The sequence below is a fragment of the Rutidosis leptorrhynchoides genome, chromosome 7 (genome assembly GCF_046630445.1).
Source record: "Rutidosis leptorrhynchoides isolate AG116_Rl617_1_P2 chromosome 7, CSIRO_AGI_Rlap_v1, whole genome shotgun sequence".
Taxonomy (NCBI): Eukaryota; Viridiplantae; Streptophyta; class Magnoliopsida; order Asterales; family Asteraceae; genus Rutidosis; species Rutidosis leptorrhynchoides.
The window spans coordinates 359,076,077-359,096,504 of NC_092339.1; the positions used below are offsets into that span (position 1 = coordinate 359,076,077).

The window sequence follows — 20,428 nt, forward strand, 5'->3', positions numbered from 1 at the left end:
ATTAATAATAGTAATATTAATATGAATGTAATAATAATATAATAACTATAATTAAACTTGTAATTACATTTAATATTACAATTTATTAATTTTGTAATATCTAATAATTATATCATATATTATATGAATATATCTATTGAATATTTAACATTTATATGTTTTATATATGTTTTCACATAATAGTTATTAATAGAAATCATTTATATATATTTATCTTATATAGATTCATAATAGTATTATATATATTTTTTTATTCATTTTAATAATAATTTAATTATTCTGTTTGTTATTTTGCATTTTTAATTTCAAATTGATTAAAGTGTATTTTAGTAATTCAAAATATTATATACACTTATATTTATATATATATTTACATATTTATTTACACACAACTATTCGTGAATCGTCAGGAATGGTCAAATATTAAATGTATCCATGTAAACAGTTCAAAATTTTTGAGACTCAAGATTATTGACTTTGCTTATCGTGTCGGAAACATATAAAGATTAAGTTTAAATTTGATCAAATATTTCCGGGTCATCACAGTACCTACCCGTTAAAGAAATTTCGTCCCGAAATTTGAATGAGGTGGTCATGGCTAACAATAAAAATGTTTTCATGACGAATATGAGTTGATAAATAGAGTTTTATCATCATTGAGTAATATGGATAGAACCATTCGATTATTCGAAAAGTATGAATGAAGCTATCACAAAAGAGTTAAATGAATAAATGCATATTCGTCTTAACCGGTGACGTAGTCACGGTTTATTTTCGGAATTTAAGGGATTTTAAAGAAAATATTTGAAATCTAAAAGATTTGATTCTTCGGCGAATAAGGAAATTAGAATCCTCTTTGATTAAATGCGATGATCTGTCTCGATTGCTCTGTCGAATATTTTACTATAAATCCACTCCCTTCATTTCCTTCATATTTTGGAGTTCCATACTTTTATTTTCTCTTCCCGACTTTAGGTCAAGCGAATAAGGGTCCAGAATTCGTAGGTATGGAGTTTCGAATGAACATGACTAACGTTCTAAGAGAGAGATTGTAATAGCACGATCTTGATTGGTTAAATTACCAGAATTTAGGAGAGAAGATAGAATTATCAGGAAGATATATTATTGATATGTTTAGAGATTAGGTAGAATGTAAGAGTCGTGTAACATGGCACATGATGACGGTATGGTATGTGAATCATCACGTTTCATTAGAAACTCAGCATGACTTACCGTAATATAATCACGTTGATCAAGTGTTATTATATTATACGAACCCATGTATCAATTCCCAACACTACTTAAAAAACATTCATAGTTTAAATTTGAAAGTTTACAGAATATAGAAACTAACAGTTTCTTATATGATGTAATACTAATAGCGTAATGAGATAAATGATTTCAGATAAGAATAGTTATGAAAATTTCTTCATTAATATAGAGGATATTTATAATGAAAAATATGATGATATCTTAGAATTTCTAAGATCGAAGGATGATGAAGAAGATTTTTCCATAAAGGTTTAGAGTCGGGAGCAATATATTCGTTAATGACTTCAGCAGATATTGAATCATTTGGATTCTTTGAAGGCAGGCTTAGTCTTTGTGACTTGTTCACAGCCTCCTTCATGGTTTGCTCAATCCGTTTTCCAGTTCCTACATTTCTGAACTTTACCAACACACTATTCTTTATCATCAAACTTTTGACAATTACGGTTGTCTAAAGTTTCTGCTGCTTCATTCAGCTTTTTCAAAAATTTGAGTATCGATTCGTAAACTGGGTGCTTTTCAGAATTTCAAAATTTAAGATCGTAACTCTAGGAGATAAATGTTATATGTATACATATAACTGTTGATATAGACATGCTGCGAGATTTCAAAATACTGATTGATGATTCTCGGTATTTGGTATGGCAATTCTTATTATCAGATGCAGATGAATAGATGATAAGGTTTCAATGAATATAGTAACTTTTCAGAAGGTCCAAGATCAATGAAGTTACGGGTAAGTTTACTGCTAATGTGGTGGAATATAAATGGTTCACCGGTAACGATGACGATAGGCAAACTTATATATCGAGGTTATAATAAGGCTAATTCGAATGGAAGTCGAAGTTGTCTTGTTGGAGCTGTGACAAAATCGGCTAATTTGAAAAAGAATTGCAATGTTATTTTCGGTAATAACAATGTCAAAGGAGCTAGCATAGATACATGTTAAACGTTTACTCAGGTTCTGAGTGTTTTCAGGTGCATAACTATATGCATCAATCTTTTCTTTCGTAGATGAAGTGTGGTTGTTTCATCCTCTCGATTGAGATGTTTTCAAGAATCATAAAAGGTTTGAACGTAGATTGTAATCGTCAAGATACAAATGAGGTTTAAGATGAAATCAAGTGGCAAACTTGAAGAAATGTTTAGTTTCATATGTTATAATCAATATTTTAATTCATTTTAATTGTTCAATGTTTTTAGTCCATAGTTAGCAGTCCACAATTAATAATTCAACAATTCATATATAGTTTAATATATTATATTCGAATTAATTAATACATGTCGTGACCCGTTATATACATGTCTCAGACTCGATCACAACTCAAAGTATATATATTATTTGAGAATCAACCTCAACCCTGTATAGCGAACTTGATCATTACAGCATATAGAGTGTCTATGGTTATTCCAAATAATATATATAGATGCATCGATATAATATGTCAAAACCTTGTATACGTGCCCCGATATTTAAAATGCGTAAATAACAGTATTTAAATGACGATAAATAAAGTGCGTAAAATAAATAACAGAAATTAAATGACAATAAATAAAATTGCGAGAATTAAAATTGCGAGAAATAAATTGCGATAAATAAATGTAATAAGGATTTAACAGTTAGCTAGGAACAGTTAGCTAGGATTTTGTTAGCGTGGATTCTTAACAAAATTTCTCATAATTAATTTATTTGTTTCTAACAAATTTTATTTTGTCCAATGTTTTCTTCATTATGCCACTTGTTGGACTCTGATAGGTCAAAATCCAAATATGAAATTGAATTAAAATGGTTATTCTGTGGTGAACGGATACATATATCTGTGGATGTAAGTAGGATATTAAATGACCGTTGAATCAGATTCGAAGAATGTACAGCGTAACTTATTAATGTGAAATCTAAATATTCCTCGGGTATTACCTACCCGTTAAAATATTTTCATCATTAACAGTTTGTACGAAAGAATTTTTAATTACAATCTTTGTGAAAATATACTTACATATAATTACAATCTTTGTGAAAATATACTTACATGTATATATTCTTCAGATGTAATCATGGATTTAATGAGTTAATATAGTATTAAACTCATTTGGTTTACCATCAAAACTAGCATACATAATCTCTATAACATTAGAGATTACATAATTGCCATGAAGAACAAATATAATTGATGTAGAATGATACGTAGAACGATGATTATATTCGAGGTACAGAATGAGATGCTGAGGCATGGATTTTTGATGGTACTGGTGCTGTTACTGATAGTACTGTTGGTGCCGGTGATGTTGCTGAAACTGGTAAATTTTGCACCATATTCTCCAAATTTATTATTGGGGCGCGAAGTTTGTTGACTTCTTCTATTATTCCGGGATGATTGTCGGTCGAAAACGAGCAGATGAATAAGGTTTAGAATTGTAGATAGAATATAATCATGTCGAGCTACTCTGGAAATGAGGCTGAAAATGGTGTTTCGAATAGGTTCACCGGTAAGTGCTTTAGGTTCTTCACCAAGAGGAGAATTCGGTTGGTCGAAAGGATCGCCTTCTCTGTATCTCCATTGATTAAGTCGGCTACGAACCCATTAGATGAATTGGGGATAGCTGATTGGTTGATTTATTCTGGTGACACTGCTTTCGGAGCTTAGGTGAAACTCATGTCGGAATAGCTGTCGGGTTTCGAAGAACTTGAACTAGTGATAAGCTCCATTTCGTACGATTGAGTAAAGGATTTTTCGATATGAAATGATTTTCGGCTATTGGATGGTATTCTAATTACATAGAATATCTATATATATAGAACAAAAGATTTCGTAGATTACGGAGAAATTTACGGAATATGTCAGGCAAAGTTTATTGTAACAGATACGCTAAGATATGAATTAGCAGATACGCTAAGATATGAATTTTGTCTTTACACTATTCATGCAATCAATGCAGTAAGATGTATCTAGACTAAGAATAATAAGCAAATGATTCCCTAAGAATGATAAGAAGGTAATTTTCGACACGAAATTATAAGCAAAACTTTTGACATGCAGACACGGTCGAAGTCCAGACTCACTAATGCATCTTAACAACTAGCAGTTAGACACACTAATGCAAGACCTGGTTCGCTAAGACCACCGCTCTGATACCAACTGTAGTGACCCGTCCTAATCCATCTGGACGAATACATTACATTTGGTTACATTGCGAGGTACTTGACCTCTATATGATACATTTTACGAACATTGCATAAGTTTTTAAAAGACAAACTTTCATTTCATCGAAAGTTGACGGTATGCATACCATTTCATAATATATCCAACTATAATTGACTTAATAATAATCTTGATGAACTCAATGACTCGAATGCAACGTCTTTTGAAATATGTCATGAATGACTCCAAGTAATATCTCTAAAATGAGCAAATGCACAGCGGAAGATTTCTTTCATACCTGAGAATAAACATGCTTTCAAGTGTCAACCAAAAGGTTTGTGAGTTCATAGGTTTATCATAAAATAATAAAATTCATCATTTTGATATGTATTAAAACATATTCTTGTACTCGAATAAATCTATATATTATTTTTAGTGATGTAATTGTTATATTTATTAATTTATAAATTTTATTTATATATTTTCATTTTATACATAATAATATTAATATAGTTAGATTCTGTATCTTAAATATATCTTTATATATAGCCTTCAATTTTATACATATAATCTTAAACATGTCTTATAATTATATTTACCAATTTACTAATGTTTCATTAATCTATATTAAGCTATATATATTTTATACATAATTCTCATTTATAGTCTTAATATATTTTGTACTTTAATATATGCATAATTTATATGTAACTAACATTTACACCTTAAAGTTATAATAGTCGGTATATATTAAAAGTGGGTTCATAGTAATACTCATATTAAAGTTTAAATCTTTGAGAGTTTTCTATACATCTATATATATATATATATATATATATATATATATATATATATATATATATATATATATATATATATATATATATATATATATATATATATATATATATATATATGTTACATATGGCTATATATTTTTAATCATCGCAAATCTAAATTTTCAAGCTAACTTATTATAATATTTTGTATTATATTGTAAACTTTAATTTAATATACTAACCATATTACTTATCATACTAATCTCATATTCATTTCTATATCATAATATTATCCTTAACATTTACAATAATAATAATAATATAACAATAATAATGATAATAATAATAATAATAATAAATATAGAAGTAGTAAACAAAATTGGCTACCTTTAGAGTAAGCCTTCTAAAAAAAATGCCATCGCTCAGGCTCAAACCCCTGACCTTTCGATTAATCCCTCAACACCCTAACCATCTCCCTACTCCTTACTTTCTGTTATAGATACCAATTAATTTTCTTTTACCCCGTCATCAATTACAGTCCAACAAACTTGGTACCACTGCTATCCAAATTCCGGGATATTGTCACGTATGAATTTAATCTAAACGATCTTGGTCTCGGCCCAGTAACGGTTTCACAGGCCCAAACTAACTGCCCAATATCAACATGATTGTTTAAATAGAAGCGCATTAAAATACCCATTCATTACTAATTAATCTGTACCTCGCATAAAAAAAATATATCGACATAGCAACCCTACAAGTGGAGCAGTTCATACAGCCGACGTTATTTAATAATATCGACATCATTATTAATTCTTCCATTATCGAAACTTTATCATTATTTAACATCACCATCTCCACTTATCATCATTCTTGTTTTGTGGCTAATTACACAGAAAAGCACAACAGACACAGTAGCAGTAGAATAGCTATGAACAAAGTGTTGGATTTTGGTGGTTAACATGGAAGAAGGTGATTGTTCTAAGGTATTTTACGACTGCAATAACAAAAAAAAAAATAAACAGTTGCAGTATTATGGCAATTTGGTAGTGGTTGTTTGTGTTTGGTAATCGTACAGCAGGGATGAAGACAGTTTGAAGGGATTAAAGGACGGTGTTCATGATGTGATCTAATGGTTATCGAGCATTCGGACAAGAAACATCCAGTTTTTGCAGATGTATTAAAGGTGTTATGTTGATGATTTGATGCAGATGGTGTACGTTAGGGTTTCATGTTGATCGACTAGAAATCATGAAGGGTTGTGATGATTTTTCTTCGGCTTGAAACAGTAACAAAAGTACAGCAAAATAGGAGTAAGCTATGGTATTGTGTGGCGGTTTGTGGTGGTTTTATTTTAAGAGAGAGAGAGAGAAGAGAGAGGGGTGGAGGTAGGGTTGTGGTGGCGATTCAAATGGTTGGAGAGTTCACGAAGAAAAAAAAGAGATACAGTAGAGATGGGGTGAAGAAGATGGTTGATTTCTTTATTTTTCTAACGATAACAGAGATTATATAACGTGCAATGTAATTGATTGATGCTATAACACGAGTTGATGAAATTGTATGGTAGTGAAGATTGTGGTCGACAAAATTGCAATCAGGAGCAGAAGAAGAATAAAGAGGATGGAAAAGGGATAGTGACAGGAAACAGATTTTGTTTCTGTTATGAGACTTCAACACAAACGCAGTCAGGAAACAAAACAAACAAAAACCAATAAAGTCGATCGTGATATTCCACAGAATTTTTGGTTATATCTGTATTATATTAACTATTATATTAACTAGTATTATTAATAATAATATAAAATATAATAATAATAATAATAATAATAATAATAATAATAATAATAATAATAATAATAATAATAATAATAATAATAATAATAATAATAATAATAATAATAATAATAATAATAATAATAATAATAATAAGATCTATAATAATACTAATATTAACCATAATACTAAAATTATAACTTTACTACTAGTTATAATAATAATGATATTAACAATGATAACAATAATATTAATAAATATAACAAATTAAATGTATCAAATTTCAGTATTAATAATATTAATAATAGTAATATTAATATGAATGTAACAATAATATAATAACTATAATTAAACTTGTAATTACATTTAATATTACAATTTATTAATTTTGTAATATCTAATAATTATATCATATATTATATAAATATATCTATTGAATATTTAACATTTATATATTTTATATATGTTTTCACATAATAGTTATTAATAGAAATCATTTATATATATTTATCTTATATAGATTCATAATAGTATTATATATATTTTTATATTCATTTTAATAATAATTTAATTATTCTGTTTGTTATTTTGCATTTTTAATCTCAAATTGATTAAAGTGTATTTTAGTAATTCAAAATATTATATACACTTATATTTATATATATATTTACATATTTATTTACACACAACTGTTCGTGAATCGTCGGGAATGGTTAAAGATTAAATGTATCCATGTAAACAGTTCAAAATTTTTGAGACTCAAGATTATAGACTTTGCTTATCGTGTCGGAAACATATAAAGATTAAGTTTAAATTTGATCGAAAATTTCCGGGTCATCACAGACGGTGTCCAGTAATGAAGGCCAGGACGGCGTCCAAAGGCTGGGACGGCGTCCAAACACCTGGGCAGTTGCAGTTTGCTGAAATTTCACAAGTCTCGAACCAAAACCAAACAATCACAATTTGTGAACCGAAAACACTTAACAAATGTATCTTATATCGTTGGAAAGGTATTTTGACAAGGAATACAACTAACCACATATTATCAATCAAGCTCATCATTTACAATAACTAAAACCGCATTAAATGTTCATCATTTATACATCCAAGATCATAAATGCAATTTGATGATTCAGGAACTTACTACCTACATATAATATGCCGCTTCGTAGGTAATTACGCACACAATACAACTAAACACTTACCAATAACATTGCATGGCATTCAATGCATCAAAGGTTCATATTTAAGTCTAACAAACCCTAACCAAAATCACAAAATCAATAATCATGTTAGTGAAGTTTTCTTAATCAACCTACACATCAAAATGAAGCTAATGATGCTAGTAACACATTTAATACATGAACTTTAACATAACAACAACATTTAATCATCCAAAACTCAAGATTAAACACACACTTTTCAAGTTCAAGCTAGTTATACTAAAACAACAAGGTCGAGCATACAAATCATATATTCATGTTAGACTTGAGCCATATATACTAATTAATACACTTTTAAGTTTAAAAGATCAAGAACAAGAAACTTAGTGTTTTTAGAAAGTTACCCAAAAGAGATGAAGTTGGTATGGATTCGAAGAGGAAGATGCGAGGATTCTGAATATGTAATTTATTTTAGTTAGTGCTTGCTAGATCTAATTTGGATGATGAATTTGTGTTTGAGGGTTTGAGAGCATAAAAGTGGAAGTGATGTGTGCGGGGTGTAGTACGTAATACTATTAATTTTATTGCGAAATACTATTAAATACGATACAATTTTACACAAGTTATTTATTTATTTATAGAATAGGATATACCTAAACCTTGCTACAACACTTATAGGAAATGTACCTAATCGTAGAGTAGTGTAGTTTTTAGTAAGTCCGGTTCGTTCCACAGGGATACAACTAAATTTAACGCTATATTTATTTTAAACTATATTTGTATAAATATATATATAAGTAGTATTATTATTATTATTATTATTATTATTAAAGGGGGTTTTTACCGTTTAATGACTGGTTTGTCGATTTTATGTCTTAAGTCGCAATTAAAACCTAATGTAAAATATGAAATATACAAATGACTTAATTTAAAGCGTAAAGTAAATAATGATAATAAAAGTGCGATAATTTAAAATGCGATAAATAAAATGACGATAAATAAAATTGCGATAATTAAAAGTACGATAATTAAAAGTACGATAATTAAAGGTGCAATAAATAAAATGACATAAAATAAAAGTGCGATGAGATATAAAATAAAGGAATTATGCTTATTTAAACTTCCGTAATCATGATGTTCGACGTGTTGATTTTAATTTATTACCATGGGTTAATTGTCCTTTGTCCTGGATTATTCGATATGTCCATCTGGTTTTTGTCCATAACAGTCCATCAGTCATAAATATAAAGTGCGAGTGTCCTCGTCAAATTATCCTTATACCCGAAGTCAAATATTCTAACTAATTGGGGACTTAAACTGTAACAAGGTTTTAATACTTTGTTAACAATTACACCAAGTGTCCTTGTACGTAATCCACCCTTGTTTTAATGAGTCCATTGACTATTAATCCATTCCCGTGTCCAGTTAAATGAATGATTATTAGTATTTATAAATATCCCGCCCATCGTGTCCGATCGAGTGTATGTGGTTATTTATAATTACCTCAAATTGTAAATCTCCATATTAAATTAACGAACTATCATTCAATTAAACAAATATAAAGCCCATTAATAGCCCATAGTCCAATTTCCACAAGTGTCGATCTTTTGTCCAAACCCCAATTATGGTCCAAAGCCCAATAACCCCGTCTTTAATATTTAGCCCAACATCACGATTACTTTGATTTAAATAAGCATAATAATAACTTAGCTACGAGACATTAATTTAAAAAGGTTGAACATAACTTACAATGAGTATTAATCGCGTAGTGTTACACGGACAGAATTTCGACTTACAAACTTAAAACATTCGCCACTATAACCTTATTATTATTAACTTAATATTAAAATTATAATGATAAAATATAAATATAAATATATTGAGAGAGTATGATGATAGATGGATATATGGTGTACATAATTCGCTGAAAACGCGTCCAATTTATAGACCTGGCCAAACTGTTCTTCCCATGCGATCGCATGGAATTATAGCATCCAGGCCATGCGATCGCATGGCCAGCTGGATCAGACTACATTTGCTTTCAAAACGTGGGCTACGCGTATTTATTTAATATATAATATAATATATATAATTTTATATAATTAATTATATATTATATTATATTCTTGTGCATTGTTGCCTTGTAATTTTAGCTCCGTTGCATCGCGCGTTGATAGTTAGTTCATGTTTAATTTCTGGATTTTCGAACGTCCTTGCGTACTATTTAATATCTTGTACTTTGCGTTCCGCGGCTCGTACTCTTGTAATTTTGAGATGTTTCTCATCAATAAATTGAACCACTTGGATTGTACTTTGTACTTTTTAGCTTTTTGGTTGTTTGCATCTTCAAATCGTCGAATCTGTCTTTTGTCTTCACTTTTTATTATTTAAACGAATATCACTTGTAAATAGAATAATAGCAACTAAAAGCTTGTCTTTCTTGAAGGATAATGCTATGAAATATATGTTCGTTTTTAGCATTATCAAATATTCCCACACTTGAGCATTGCTTGTCCTCAAGCAATATAGAACTTGAATATAACTTTACTAGAATCACTTCTTTATTCTTCACACTTTGTACATCAGTGATTTTAATACGGCGGTATAAACAATGATAGTAACGATGTGGTTTACAGTTCCACATGACTAAAAATTTAGATCCTTTAAGGAAATTGGATCTTTATGAAAACATTTGATCTTATGAAAATTCAATCTAGCTTTTACCCTAGATAAGTTTTCCAGAATAACCCTTCACCGGTGTTTGCAAAATGTTTTTGTGGGTTTCAGATTTGAAAATTTTAGCTTAAAACTTACGGTTTTGTGTCACCCACTTGCTAACCTTGTTTTAGGAAAGCAACACGTCCAGTATACTTGCTCCGTATATTACCTTTCGGTAAACTACCGTTCGGTTGTAAAGGAAAGCGTTGAACAAGCAACTGTTAAGGCAATGTCTAATGATATGCTTTTGATTATGGTCGATATCGTGTCGGATGCAATTACTATCCTTTGTAGGAGCAATAGTAAAGATCACCCTATAGTTTTTCGGTCTGGTACAAGGTCCTGTCTTTGACCATACTATGCAACCACCGTTCTTACGGTTGACACCCGATTTGGTTCATGTGACCTAATGAATTTCAGGTGAATTCCTAGGAATTTACGTTTAATGGTAATGAACGCATTGAAAATGGGTTTTCAGAAAACAAATCGGTTTGTAATTTGGTCAAAATATTTTCTCGTTCAAGCTCGAGTTTAGATATCATTGAATTTCATGAGTTTGAATTCTCAATCTTTAAGGTCAATCTCAAGGATTGAGTAATATCAGGCTTAAAAGCTGTTTTTAATCTTTAAGGAGATTATCCTTTATGGAGATCTGATTCATTAGTCTTATAAGCTAATTTGCATGGTGCCCCCCATTGTACGAGACAGATCCTCTCATGGTTAGGATAAATCTGACCACTTGGCGACCCTGTTTGATGCTGAGGTCCGTGGATTTTCAGCTGATTTTCGAGAAAACTTTTCAAGGTTTTTCGTAGTCTCTACAACTGGTCTGGACGACAACTTCCTGACCTAAATCAAGAAGTGCGTGTCTTTTTCTCGGAAGACTGTACTTCCTTATAAGTTCTATTTATATTAAAATAAACTGGGTAAAACTGATTAATATTGTCCAAAACAAAAGTATCTTCAATTATTTGTACAAAAATATGTGATATATGTTCTAAATAACTTGGTAAATTTTTCCAACACTTGGCTTTTATTTTTCTTTCTTTGCCTTTTTATTCTCCTCTATTCCATTTTAAATGAATTCAAGCATTTTGGGTTGTTTCTCAATTTATGTCCTTTCTGAGGTAACAATAATTTCGGTGTTAACACCTAGTTTTATCGTTCATAAATATGTATAAACATGATTTTGAGTTCATTTAGTTAAAAAAAATTTAAAAATTTTACTAGAAGTGGGTAGTCAGTTTATAAGATTAGGGCTGTTCTTTATTATCAGAGAGCACTAGATTCTAATACAACTACTGCGTTACTAGTAAAGTTTAACGGTGGCTATTAAACCAAGTGTATAAGTCAAAAAATTTTAAAACCGAAAGAATTTAATCCCTCCCCACACTTAAGATCTTGCAATGCCCTCATTTGCAAGAAATCAGTAGCAATTTAAATTATTGAGGGTGATTAGCGTAGAAAAATGATTAAATTTTACCAAAGTTTCCAAACATATTGTTGTTTGTGTTGAATGATAAATGGTGCACATCATTTGTTCATTCCTGCAGTTGTTATTTCACATATATTTTGCATCTTATCGTCAAAATTAGTTGCTTTTGCTGAACTTAATGCTAGTCTTTGAAAATATGCTGTTTTACCCTATTGTGTACATGAGATAAAATACATACAATACAAATGTAACGACCCGGATTTTTCCGATCGTTTTACACTTATAAGATTAATATTTACATAAATTAAACCTTACCAACATGATAAGCAATCTAAATTGTTGAGACTTATGTTTTTGAAAAGAGTTTTACACAACGTTTGACCGTCCAATTTGACCGATGATATCACGAACTATATAACATACGATAATTATACGTTTGTGTATATATATGTATTTTTATATATTTAACATGATCTAAGAATGTTTTAACATCTCATTGTGTACTAATAACAATGAGTTATAAGTATATTTTGAGACTACTAACTTAAGTTTTCAAAACGATAACTATATGTAACGTTCTTTGACATATATACTTACAATCTATAATGTGTTGGTGATCTATGTCACCAATATGATTTAAGTGTAATGGGATTAATTTGTAACCAAAATAATCTTGATAAATATCGAACAAGTTTGGGGAAGTGTGGAGTGCACACTTGTTTGAACTTATCTTGAATATGACGGGGGTTCAGGGGCAGCGCCCCCGATAAGCGGGGTCCAAGGGGTGGCAACCCCTAGCGGGGTCCAAGGGGCAGAGCCCCTGGCTAACATTGCTTTATTAACATTGCTTTATTAAAAATGTCTTAAAATTTTATTTTGGCCCGGTTTGACCCAAAAAATAAAAGCCCAGTTTTGAGCCTCTTTTACAGTTATAAACCAGTCCATATTTGAATTCTCGTTCCGATTCCTCAAAATTTCTACAAGTATATATAGGGTATATGTAACCGTATCATACCCAGCTTCTATACGTATTTACTATTGGTATATACCAACAATAAACTTCAATGATCAGCCACTAGACATGATGTTACATGTGGGAACCAGCCATTTAACCTCATGTGTGACTTTTGTGCAAGAAAACAAACTAAATCTCCTATATATCCATCCCATAATCATGCTATTTTGCACACACACACATACAATTTCATTTCCAATTTTCTTTCAAGTTAATTCACTCCCTAATCTCTCTTCATTTACCTACTCAAGAACGTATCAATATAGTCATCCGATTTCAAGGAGATTACTTCCAACCTTTCAATCCCACTCCACCACTCTTTTGATTCCAAGAGTTTTCTTACCTTTTCCAGTAGCTTTGTCCAAGTAACTTGAGGTAGTAACCTTATTCATAACCTTATTCAATTCATATTTATATAGCTATCTTATTTTGTGTTGTAAAATTTTAACAACAAGAACATAGTTTGAGTGATTTCAAACTTGTTCGCAAACTAAATAGATCCTTCTAATTTGATTTTTTAAAAAACACTTCAAGACCTGTAATATATCATATTATGACAAAATCGGATTAATGATATCTTGGCTAATTAACATAATATTTAATATATATTTACTTATGATTTGATTTTATATATTTCAGGACCACCCGTAAACAACACGAGAAGATTAATCATAAGACCTCATGATTGTACGCAACACGTCATTTGACAACACGGTACTTTATGTACGCAACACGTCACTTGACAACATGGTACCATGGGTCGAGATTAATTCTGATCAATACGAATACGATGGGGTCTTTATTTATTTTATTTAAGCAACTAATTGTGGACCACTAACATCGGACTGCTAACTACGGACTAAGAAAATATTAAAAGTATATATATATATATATATATATATATATATATATATATATATAACGATTACTTAAAAAGAAAATATGTTGATATATTATATATATGGTTAGGTTTGTGATATCTATCGGAGACCAAGTCGAGTTAAATGCCTTCAAGACAAAAGTGAGTATATAGTCCCACTTTAAAACTCTAAATATTTCGGGATGAGAATACATGCATTTTATGATTTACGTTATGGACACAAGTGATTAAAAATATATATTCTACGTTGAGTTGTACCACTGGCATACTTCCCTGTAACTTGGTAACTACTATTTACATGAGGTATTGTAAACGCGAATCCTGTTGATAGATCTATCGGGCCTGACAACCCCAACCGGACTGGACGACCAGTATTCAACGGTTGCACAGTAATTCGTTTCGGTGACTACACTTGGTACGGTGTAGTAAGATTTCATAATAAAGGGAATATGCGACGTTGATTAAATGTTAAGTATGGTTATCAAGTGCTCAACAACTTAGAATATTTTTATTAGAACGTTTATATATGAAATCTTGTGGTCTATATTTATAACGCTGCCGGCATTAAACCTATATCTCACCAACTTTATGTTGACGTTTTAAGCATGTTTATTCTCAGGTGATAACTAAAAGCTTCCGCTGCAACATGTTGAATTTAAGCAAGATCTTGAGTATGCATATTTGTGTCAAAAATAAAACTGCATATCGGAGGATTTGTAATGTAAAATATGTTGGAAGTCATATTGTTATTATCACATATAAAGTTTGTAAGTATAAGATTATCGCTAAACGATAATCATTATTAAGTTGTTTAAACCTTGTATTTGTAATAAAAGCTATGGTTTGTATTGTAAAAACGAATGCAGTTTTTGAAAAATGTCGCATATAGAGGTCAATACCTCGCGATGAAATCATATGTTATTGTATTCGTCCTTATGGTTAAGGTCGGGTTATGACAACAAATATAAACATGCATGGTAATTTGAAATGGGACTTAATATCCCACTTTCAAATTACAAAAATGAAATATTAGTACACAATAATAAAAATGTTAAACATTACATAAAAGTATCAAAATGTTATATGTTTAACATAAATAGATAAAAATAATAAAAGATAAGAAATCACCAATGGAACACTATTGATTTGGATAGGGGTTCCAATTCATATCATCGCTTGGGTTTCATGGTTGGTGAGAGGTGTTCTGGTAGGCTTGGTTGGGGTCGTACAGGTCAAAGGGTGGTCGCATGTCGGGCTAATGTGTTGGATAGTAAGCAGGTCGAGTCGGGATGTAGTTATTTGGTACCTGATATGATAGCTGGCTCATGATTTGGTGCTGATGAACTTGTCAGCTATCGTGTTGGAGTCGCCTGAAAGTCTCATACACATTCGTGGCTTTCCCCTGCTCATACTGACGATGCCTATCCTTATTATTCATTTCCACCCCATCTATACGCTGGAAAACGTCAGTAAAACTATCCCTAATGACATCCCTGATGTCATATGCTTCTTCCATCTCTTCATCTGAACCCCTCTCTACCTGTGGATGGGTGCCATGATATGGTATTAGCATATTGTGCCTCCGTTTTAGTACCTTTACACCCTGATAAACCTGCAAGCCTATGCTCTCGGCTTGTTCCTCAACTACCATCATTGGACCCCCGTGTTCCCTATCTACACCTAAGTACTCTCCAATTAGAGTAACAAAAATACCTCCTCCTATTATTCCCCCGTCATGTATACCTTCCACAACTTTGGACAAATAAAACCCAACACAGTAGGGAATATTAACAAAGCCTCTAGTGTCTCGAATGCAGTTAAGGTAAAATAAATCGTTTGGAGTTATTTTTTCCTTGTTTTTACCTCTTTGTGTAATCGAGTTATCTAAAAATCTATGTATTATACGAAGCTCTGCTTTGTTAATGTCTAAATAGGAGTGTCTTCCTGCCCGTGTAAACACATTAAATTTGACATACGCCTCCATACGGCGTTAGCGTCAAAATCTCTATCTACCCTCTCACCGTGATAAATTAAAGCTGTACAATCAGGTGATAATAATTCAGTAGGGGTGTAAATCTGTAAAGCTCTAGCCATGTCTATCATAGACATCCTGTATAACCTACCTCCAAGTAAAAATCTAAGAAAAGTCTTATCGTCTAACCTATCTACATCCTTATTTAAGGCTATAGTACTCATTAGCTCAATACACCACTCCTTATATACAGGCCTACGAGTGGTAAATAAATGTTCTCAATCAGTAACAGAAGAGCTGCCATATTTTTGGATTAGATGCTGCCTAACTGAGTTAGCCAGGTGGACCCTTACCAAAGGCTCCCAATCTATTACCCTTGGTACTTCTACATTTTTGGTCCAAAGCTTAAATTTGTTACTTTGATACGTTGGGTAATCTCTCCAACTTCTTTCAAACCTTAGATTGGGGTGTAACTCCTCTTCATGAATTCTCGAGTGTTCTATTACATGGTGAACGGGAAATACTACGTAGGCGGTAAAAAATTGTGGCTCCGGCTCATAGTATGGCACGTGTTGATTATAATGTTGTTGTTGTTGTTGTTGTTCCTGTTGTTGTTCCGGTTGCGGTTCTTGATCAGGTTCTTGTTCAGGTCGTCTAGACGATGATGATGCACCATCAGTATCGGTATTTCTCTGCAAAACACATTACACACAAAATTTGTGCATCCAAATATGCATTAGTGTTAGGAAAATAACAAATTAAAACAATTACAATAACATGTTTAATCCATACTAAACTTATACTCATTTTCATATTTTTATTAATTCTACAACTTTTCAAATAAGCATATATGAAAAGGTATACAAAGTTCATAAGCATTCAACTCAAATAACATGTTAAAATAACCATTACTAGCAATTAAACAAGTTTCAAATAGCATTACATCAATTTAATCAAGTTTATGAATTTTAGACTTAAAAATTCCACTTTAATGTTCAAAAATCATTTTTAGGATCAAAGTTTGGATCATTTAGCTACCTAAACATGTTACACTACTTAATTTAGCAATAATTCATAACAAAAATCGACCATAACTTGTTTATATCAAAAAGCCCCAAATTGCTCAAGAACACAAACCCTAGATTTCTAAAAATTTTGAAGTTTAAGGCTTCAAATCATGTTAAATAGCATCAATCTAGGTTATACAAGCATAATATACTAACAATTTAACTCTAATTACACTAGAAATTATCAAAATTAAATTAGGTAAACTTTAGCTCAAGAACACTAATAATATGAATTAAAGAGTTTAGGAGTGAATTTTTTTACCTTTCTGCTTCCCCATCTGAAAAAAGACATGATTATAGCGGATTATAGAACGAAATTTGGTTGATTTTGGTGAAAAATTGCAAATTTTAGAGTGTTTTTGGGAGGGTTTTCGTGTATGTGTGTGTATTGAAGTGGGAAGACAGAAGCAGCGACTGCCTTTATGTTCTGTCCAATTTTTGTGGTCCATGCGACCGCATGGCTTTCTAGGCAAAACCCCATGCGATCGCATAGGGTCTATTTTTTTTTTTTAATAAAACCTTTGACTTATAAAAAAAATGAAATAAATTTAAAATTTTGTTTCCTTTTATATTGAGGGTGTTTCGGTACGTTGACCTAGTTCGTCCCTCGACAAAATTTTAAAAATTTATCTTTTTAAAGCATTGTTTTTAAAAGCTAAGATTTTAGGATTTTTTTTTTTATTTTTTGGCATACTTTAAATCAATGAGATTAAAAATAATGATAATAAAATTTCTCGTCCCGCCCTCGGGTAAAGCAATTTCGGTTCAACGACCTAGTTTTCAACTCACGATGAATTTTAAATATCAAATTTTTTAACTAAATGAAATAAAGTAAATTTTTGTTTTTAAATTCACACCAAACTTAAAATGCATATAATTTTAATATAAATAACAATAATATTTATATATTAATTTTACAAACTTTCATTTAAAATATTATATATTCGTTTTAAAAATTTACAATAATAATTTAATATTTATATATAAATTCTAAAATCTTGATAAAAAAATAATAAAATAAAATTAAAAATCTTTTTGGTCTTTTATCCCACTTTAATCAATCAAATATTAACAAAAATATAGGTCCCTCTTTTGGGTAAAGTAATTTCGGCTATATTGCCTAATTTTACTCATGACAAATTTCTGAAATATTTTGAATTGATTGATTAAAGATATTTATACCTTATGAATAAACGGTAAATTTCGCAGTGATGTAATAAATTTTTGTATGATATCAATAAATTCGGTTTCGCATACCTAATTTTATTGAATATCAATTTAATACTTTATAGCGACCGATTCAGCGTTTATTATCAAAAGGTTAAAAGCAATAAATATAAAATAAAAATTGTACATACTTGCCTGTGAGATAGAATTCTCAGAGACCTGCTTTAGTCGACTCATAGGAGAGTCGTGTGATTTGGTTTTCCATAGCTACATAAGCGTAACCTCGATTCTTCAATAACTTTTCTTCTAAACATATGAACGGTCCTTCTCTGCATAGAGTAACAAATTCAGTATTTGAATATGTTTGATTGTTCGAACATTTACCTTCGTGTGACCATTTTTCACATTTATGACATCTTTCAATGTGTCGTGCTCTTCTTTTTGTTGTGGATTTTGATTTTCCTTTACCAAAATGTGTCTTATGATGATTCTTCCTGAGTTCTTGATGTGTGCAGTGTTATCAATAATTTTGATAATTTTGTGAGTGAGAGGCAGTGTTATCAATAATTTTGTAAGCTTCGGTTGCGGTTTTCTTCATAATGGAACCACCAGCTGCTATGTCGATGTCTTTTCGTGTAGTAATGTTGCATCCTTGGTAGAATATTTGTACTATTTGATAAGTGTCTAAACCATGCTGAGGACATCCTCTCAATAACTTTCTAAATCTTGTCCACGCCTCATATAGAGTTTCATTTGGCTTTTGTGTGAACGTAACAATTTCTCCTTGAAGTCTCATAGCTTTAGATGCCGGAAAGAATTGTTTAAGAAATTTTTCAACTAAGACATCCCATGTATCAATCGCCCCTTCAGGTAACGATTCTAACCAATCTTTGGCTTCTCCCTTTAAAGTTCAGGGAAATAACATGAGATAGATCTGTTCATCCTCAACTTCTCTGATCTTAAATATAGTACAAATCCTATTAAAGGTTCGAAGATGTTCGTTTGGATCATCCTTCGGTGCACCACTAAATTGGCATTGATTAGTTACCATGTGTAGGATTTGTCCTTTGATTTCATAATCTAGTGCATTAATGTCTGGTTGAGTAATTGCATGACCTTGGGCAGTGCGTTTAGCCCTCATTCAGTCTTCCATACTTAGAGGTTCCAGATTTTCCATGATTGAATTTGTTAAATCTGAATCACTAGAGGATTCTGATTTAATGGTTTCTTCCTCGACAATCTCTGGATAAGTAATTTGTGGTTTAGGAGGAATGATTAGTGGTTCAGGATCTCTGAATTGTCCATGAATATCCTCTGGGTTCTCAATTGTGAGGTCGGGTTCAAAAAATGGATTATCAAAAATTTTAATTGGAGTACTTGGTTGACTAGATGACAATTCTAAAGAAAAATCAACGGCGATAGTATTGGCTAGATGTCTTGATCGAGTTACAGGTGGTGTACGTATGAAAGGTGGTGAACGTTTTGCTCGGTGCATTCACTGAATATACTATTAGTTATAAAGATAAAAATTATTAAAGTTATCAAATTGATAGACTTTTCTGATTTTGCCCACGTTTCGAATAGCCAATAGATGCAGCAGGTAGCCAGGACCCTTTAAATCGGAAGTCCACAATTCGCCACTAACAAATCCAACTATTACTACGAACCAGAATATTTTGGATGTCTATCAATTTAACCACTTAAAATAATTTTTCGTCAAAATTTAAAGAAGATAAAATCTATGTCCTAAAAACTTGAGCGTAGAAATGAGAAAGAAAAGGAGCGCGTCGAAAAACGTCGAAAAATAAAAGGTCGAAAAATAAAAATAAGAAAGTAAAGCGTCGAAACTTAAAAGTCTAAAAACTAAATATTAAAAGTTACGTCTAAAGGTATTAAAGCTTAAAGGAATTCTATATCCAAAACGGTAATAACTTAAATAGGCACTAAAATCTATTAAATATTTAAGCGATAAGCGACGTCGTAAAATTCTAAAGCACCTAAATCTTAGTCTAAAGAAAAAGCACTTAAGGGATTTTACGGCAAAGCCTAA

At 31.0% G+C, this 20,428-nt stretch overlaps 1 non-coding gene across 1 annotated transcript; it reads left to right on the forward strand.

The window, feature by feature from the left end:
• The first annotated feature begins 19,064 nt into the window (after positions 1-19,064).
• On the forward strand, positions 19,065-19,171 carry LOC139860640 (small nucleolar RNA R71). The gene has a single exon (XR_011763268.1). It is a non-coding gene; the product is annotated as a small nucleolar RNA R71 (small nucleolar RNA).
• Positions 19,172-20,428: the final 1,257 nt, after the last annotated feature.